Here is a 6,000-nt window from a genome sequence, read left to right on the forward strand (position 1 = left end):
ATCAGGAAAGAGCTAACACTGCAGACCACTGACCCTAAGAAACCATTCCCCTGTCCTCCATCACCTTCCCTCCACAAATGTTTATGACGCCAGGCGTTGGCATGGATGCTGGGGCGCAAAGCCAGCCAGGCACAGCTCCTACCTTGTGAAGCTTCCAGTCTGACAGGATAACCATAACTGTGGGACGTCTGCTTTGCTCTCTCACTGTAATTCCTTGCCGGGCACATACATCCAGTTTATGGAAGGGTCACACAGACCCTTTCTCACATCGTCTTGTTGGTAATCCAGAGTGACAGCCAACTAGCAACGCGATGTGGGGAAAAGCACGTTGCATGAGAGGGTCAGAAAAGTGATCAGCAGCCCTCCCTTGTAGTCCCTTTACAGGAAGTTGTGTGTGTGTTTGGGGAAGTCCCTTCACTTAGGGTGGGCCTTGCACCATGCCGTGCGGGGATGAAACATCATGAATGGTCAGTTTCTTCGGTTGCTCCGAAGCGTCATGCGCACACACAGCTCTAAGCTACAAAAAGTAATAACAAAGTGACCCTGTTGCTTTGCTGATCAATCCATAGGACACCAGAATTTGTCATTTCTCACTCAGCTTTAAGGCCACCACCCAGACCCTGACTCTCTAGAGTGGGATTCCTCGGGTCTCCAGGGAGGCCGCCTTGCCTGGAGTTGGGCCACACGTGCAGCCCTCAAGCCAGCTAGGACCGAGGGGGATGCACGTAGCTCTGGCCGTTCCCCAGATTTCGGTCCTGTGTATTCAACACATTGTTCAGACGCCACGTGGGGTGATGACGAGGCCTGCAGGCTCTGGCCGGACTGCCGGTGCCTCCCTGAATGTCTCACACAACAACTGCTCCTCAGTGGTGCTGGCTGGGAGTGAGAGCATGGGAAAGTCCAGTCCAGAACGGCATGAGCCCTCTTCCTAAACACGTACATGGTCTAATTCTCACTTGGTTATTGGCCAGATTAACAGGAAGATGGGCTTGCCATGTAGCCTTTGATGTGAAACTGCTTAGATAATGTTTCCTTTGGCCATTTATCTATGTAGCAAGGAGGAACCTGAAACCAGCCCAGCCTGGGCCCCCTTCCTGCTGGAGCATGAGCGCCTCTTCATGGTTTCAGGGTCTTTGAGCCTTGCTTTTTTGGTTTGTTTCTCAAGAGCAGGTCCCTGTCCCTCCTCTCCTTCTCCCAAAATAGATGTTATTATCAAGTGGGCTCGAGTTGCCGAATTTCTTTTATGAAGCGGTTTCCCCAGTCTGCTTCAGAGATGTGCCATAGGCTTCCTATTTTATGTTATGAGCAGGATAAAAAGTACTCTAAGCCCAAGCACTCGTGAGCTGCAAAGAATAGACTCCTCCAGGCGCCATCCCATCTGGAGCCAAACGCAGTGATTCCAGGGCTCTGGGAAGACCTCTTCTAATTCCAAGCAGATACATCCAATTTATGGAAGGATAATGTAGAACGTTTCCCAGTTCCTCTTGGTTGGTGACCTAGAGGGAGAACTTTCAGAGATTCCCATGAGAGCCAAGCAGCAATGAACAAGCACCCATAGTGCTTCTTAAGTTTGCCAGAGTTTGGCAAACCCAAGGGAAGTTTTGTTGGTTAAACAGCTGAGATCTCAGTCTCCATTTCCCAAGTTAGGTTCATTCATAAACAACACAGAATTCGAGTAAAATTGGATCAATTCCAGATGCCACTTGTGAATACAATTAGCTCATGTTCCCTAGTGGCCCTGAGGGAGGTGTGATGGCCACAAACACTCTCAGAGGCTGCTGCAATGTCCACTCCCAGCCCTTAATTGTGTGTGCCTTGCCAAAGAGAGGTGGGGACAGGAGCTTGTCAGACAAAGGCTGGGGACCACGGGTGTGTGTGTGTGTGTGTGTACATGATATCCACCCACCATATGACTACTCTTTTAAGCTCAGATCTGACACACTCTGATTCCAGGAATTGGAGTTAGTAACTGTTAGTAACAGTTATGCTAGTAACATAAAGAGATTCCCAGCGGGCAAAGCAGCAAAATTCTAGAGTGTTCCACCGCTCACTAGCTGTGTGCTTTGGAAAATTTGTTAACTATCCAAGCTCTCAGTTTCCTCACCTGGAAAATGGGGGTAATAAAATTACCTACCTCACACAGTTGTCATGAGAGTGGAATAAGAGATGTGTGTAAAATGCTTACTGAGGTCCACTCCAAGGGCTCAAAAAAATGGCAGCGATGAATAAACAAATCCATAGTCAGGAGAGCTCTAGTCCCATAGAGGTCATAAATTTCACAGTCCCTTAGGTTCAGTCTAGCACATCCATGGCTTTGGGCTCCCATGCAGAAGCCAGGCAGGAGGACACCTGCACTCTGGTGGCCTTAAATAGTGGCATTGGAACCAGGAACTCTGGTGAATGCTGGAAGGATGGCAGGATAGAATCATTTAAAATCACATGTCTGTGACCAGTCAGTTCTATTCTGCATGCCCTGTCACCAAGATCTAGAGATTGTGTCCCACAGAAGATGTGGTTCCAGTTCCCCTTTGTTTAAAAGAACAGGTAGCAAGTGGGGCCATGTTGGTGAAGGAGGCAATTACTAACTCAGAAGAGGCTTTTGCTGCCTTGTGCTAAGTGTTTGCTATGTTGAGGTTATTATTACAACATTATTGTTGTTGTTATCTTTGCTTCCGATAACATTGGGGTAGGGGTTTTGCCTAGGTGTGCTAGAGGGAGTCACCTGCCTGTTTGAACATTTAAACTGAAGCCCAGGTTCTCAGGAAGGCGATGGTAACACCTCTGGAAGGGCAATAACTGTGGGAAGGCCTCACCTCTCCCCAGAGCTACAAAATGTGACTCTGAAATTCTAGGCCCTTTCAGAGGAGCGGGGGCTGCTTTGGCCCAGATGTTGAAAACAAGAACGCTCTCCCAAGCAGAGGCCTTGGTACAATCAGCTAAGCCTAAAGGACCGCAGAAAACAAAACTGAAAACTGCCCAGAACACTTTCTTCTGTTTGTCTGTTTCATTCCCACAAGAAACTGTTATTCTTCCAAACTAGTTACAAGGCTTGCCCACAAGAAGAATAGATAACCTTAAAAAACTTAAGGAAAATAAAACCACCCTGGAAATTCACTCAATCCCAAGGGCCATGGTGACCCAGGATTCTGATTTGACTTTTTTTTTCTTTTTTTTCATTTCTCGCTCAAAGATAACAAATAAACTAATGCGCAAAGCCACATACATATTGGAAACACTTGTCCTTTATGTTTTTCCACTTACCCTCAGCGATATCAAGGACTTTGTAACAAATTAGCTTGTCAGGAATTCTTTTCAGGAAACTAAACCACAGTTTTAGTCTTGTCTATTCAACACATTGTTCAGAAATGTTTTGGTAACCTTTAAAGCCCTACTCTAGGAGAGAAGTTCCCATACCCTCCAATTAAATTCTTTCCTATTTTGAAGGTCGTTAAGACTTTGGAAGATGTGCTTATACGTGAGTTTGAGTCACACATCCATGTCCTCAGCTGAGGAAGACAGGAAGGTCCCCGCAGCCACCAAACTGTGCAGGGCCAGGGCTCTCCATGGTCAGGAAGGAGAGCCCGGGGGTGTTGGACATACTCACTAGGGAAGGTTCACTGGTGGGTGGATGCCAAGGTGTGAACAGATCTGAAGGGCTGAGGGCAGAGGATTCATCCAGGGAAAGCCTGTGAAAAAACCTGAAGTATGCAGTTGGTCCTCAATGCCCCAACCTGCCACATATGGTCCTCCCACCCTCATTAAAATCTGGTCACCGGCAACTGTTTTCCAAAGGGGAAGTTGTATTTTCTAGTGCCTATCACTGAAGATACAGATTTAGCCAGAAAGGGAAGATTTAGACAGGGTTATGTAATGGGATTTTAACAGTTAAAGGGGACCTTTGAGATTATCTAGTCTAATACCTTCATTTGACAGATGTAGAAAATGAGCCAAAGAGAGAAATGACTTCCACACGGTAAATAAACCTTTCAGCCCAGAACTTCAGTCCGATGCTTTTTCTCCTCTACCACCTGGGATAGAATTTTTGGAAACTTGTTATACTGAATCCCCAATCTTACTTTACAGAAGTAAAACATAGCCATTAATTGCAAATGTTTCCAGAAGGGTTCAAGCAGAGTCTTTTAATAGAACACATTAGCCCATTAGTACCCACTAAACACATCATCACTCAGTTTCCCAGATCAGCTTAAAGAAAGCAGGGTTTGAAGGGCGAGGGAGCTGAGATGAGGAAAGTCTTTCTGGCGTAGAGAAGTAGAATGAAGAGGGAAACACACCAGGGAAACACACCGGGGGCCGCAGCAGGGTGAGGGTGAGGGTGTCATGGTGTGGAGATATGATTTTCTTGCTGTTTCTGCTTCTGAGCAGCAGTATGACTTGGCCCCATCCTGGCCCCTCTGAGAGCTTGGTTTTCTATCTGTAAATTACGGGTCGTGGGTGGGGAGAGGCAGGGGTCCTTGAACCTGGCATCAGACTCCCTTTGTAGAATTGGTTAAAAACACTGCTCCATTTCCTCTGTGGCTATTTTGATTCAGTGGGACTGAGGTTTGGCCTGGAAATCTGTATGTGTGGTTTGTCTTGCTTTAAACGTGAATCGCTTCAGGTTATTACTGAACAGCTGTTTGCATGTGTTCGGTTTAAAGCTCAAACGTTAATCACACACGAAAAAGAAAGAGGATTTGTGTATGGGAAGATTTCCTTCCAAAGCCTTGTCCTGGTAGTCCCCAGCCCTCTTTCCAGAAGCACACCCCTTATCGGTTTCTTGGTATCTTTCCCGAGATGCCATGGACATTGTTAACATGTGGCCCAAGTGACTGTGGCGCAGCTCGTCTCGAGACAGGCACTGGGGGGACGGGGGTCTACTCCAGAGCCTCCTTACCCTGCAGATGAGGGAACTGAGGCTTAGACACAGTAAAACATCACGCCTCACGGAGCAGTAGGGCAATGACAGGCTCTCGTACACGGTGCTCTTACTTCCATGCTTGGCCTTTGCTGGTGTCCTTGTCTTGCTCACGGCCACTGCTGTCAGGGACGGGAGGGCTCTGGTGCGTCTTGGGTGGACAGGAGAGCTGAGTTCTCCCCGAGCATGGAGCCAGGCCAGGAAGGGCTTCTCCTGCACTAGAGGCCCAACTCCCGGCCATGGTTTCAGGGGTGCTGGGAGAAGACTGTGGGGATCCCGGTGCTGCCCCGGAGGGAAACTTGACAAGTAAAACCTGCCTCTCCCCAGCACCCAGGAAGACTCGAGCTCTGCTGTGGGTCCTGTCTCTTTCCCTCCTCTTCCCATCCTTTGTGGCACCCCAAATTTACGCATAGGGATTGTTTTTCCCAAAGCTGACCGATTTCAGATCTGAAAAACCGTCCCAGAAAAGGAGCTGGAAATTCTAGAGACGAAAGCGTCTTCGTTCCTGATACTTGAGTCAGTAATGGCCTTAAAGATCTCCCAGTAATGGTCCCAGCAACCGTCACTTCCACAGCCTTCTGCCCTTAGCTAATAAATAACACAGGGAAGCTTCACCAGGGGTCTGTTTCTGGACAAATTATCTTTTCAACACTCGGATCAGCTTACTTCATGGCTTGGTTGTTTCCTGTTTCTCAGCATCCAATTCAGTTGGCCTGCCTCGTAGCTGGCCGTGAGTCTGGCTTTGTGTGCGAGCATATGCGTGGAATCTTCTGAGGTCCTGAGGTCATGGTTCCTGCTCTGGAGCCCGAGGGGCAGCCCCCTGAGGCTGGAGGGCCCTGACTCGTAGGCCAGGCACCCGGGCTCGGGTCTCGGCCGTGTGCTGGCGCCCTGCCCTCAGCCGGCCGGCCTCCTCATCGGCAACGCTCCACTTCAGTCCCAGCACTACCCGCTATGAGGGTCTTGGCCAACCCTGTTTCGTTGATGGCGTTGAGATTGGAGAAGAAATCACAAGTGGCAGCACAGGGTCTGGGGACCAGTCTCCTTCCAGGCGAGCAGGTAGAGTGTCTGTCGGGACCCTCACCTGC

Source organism: Acinonyx jubatus, chromosome B3, assembly GCF_027475565.1.
Source record: "Acinonyx jubatus isolate Ajub_Pintada_27869175 chromosome B3, VMU_Ajub_asm_v1.0, whole genome shotgun sequence".
NCBI lineage: Eukaryota > Metazoa > Chordata > Mammalia > Carnivora > Felidae > Acinonyx > Acinonyx jubatus.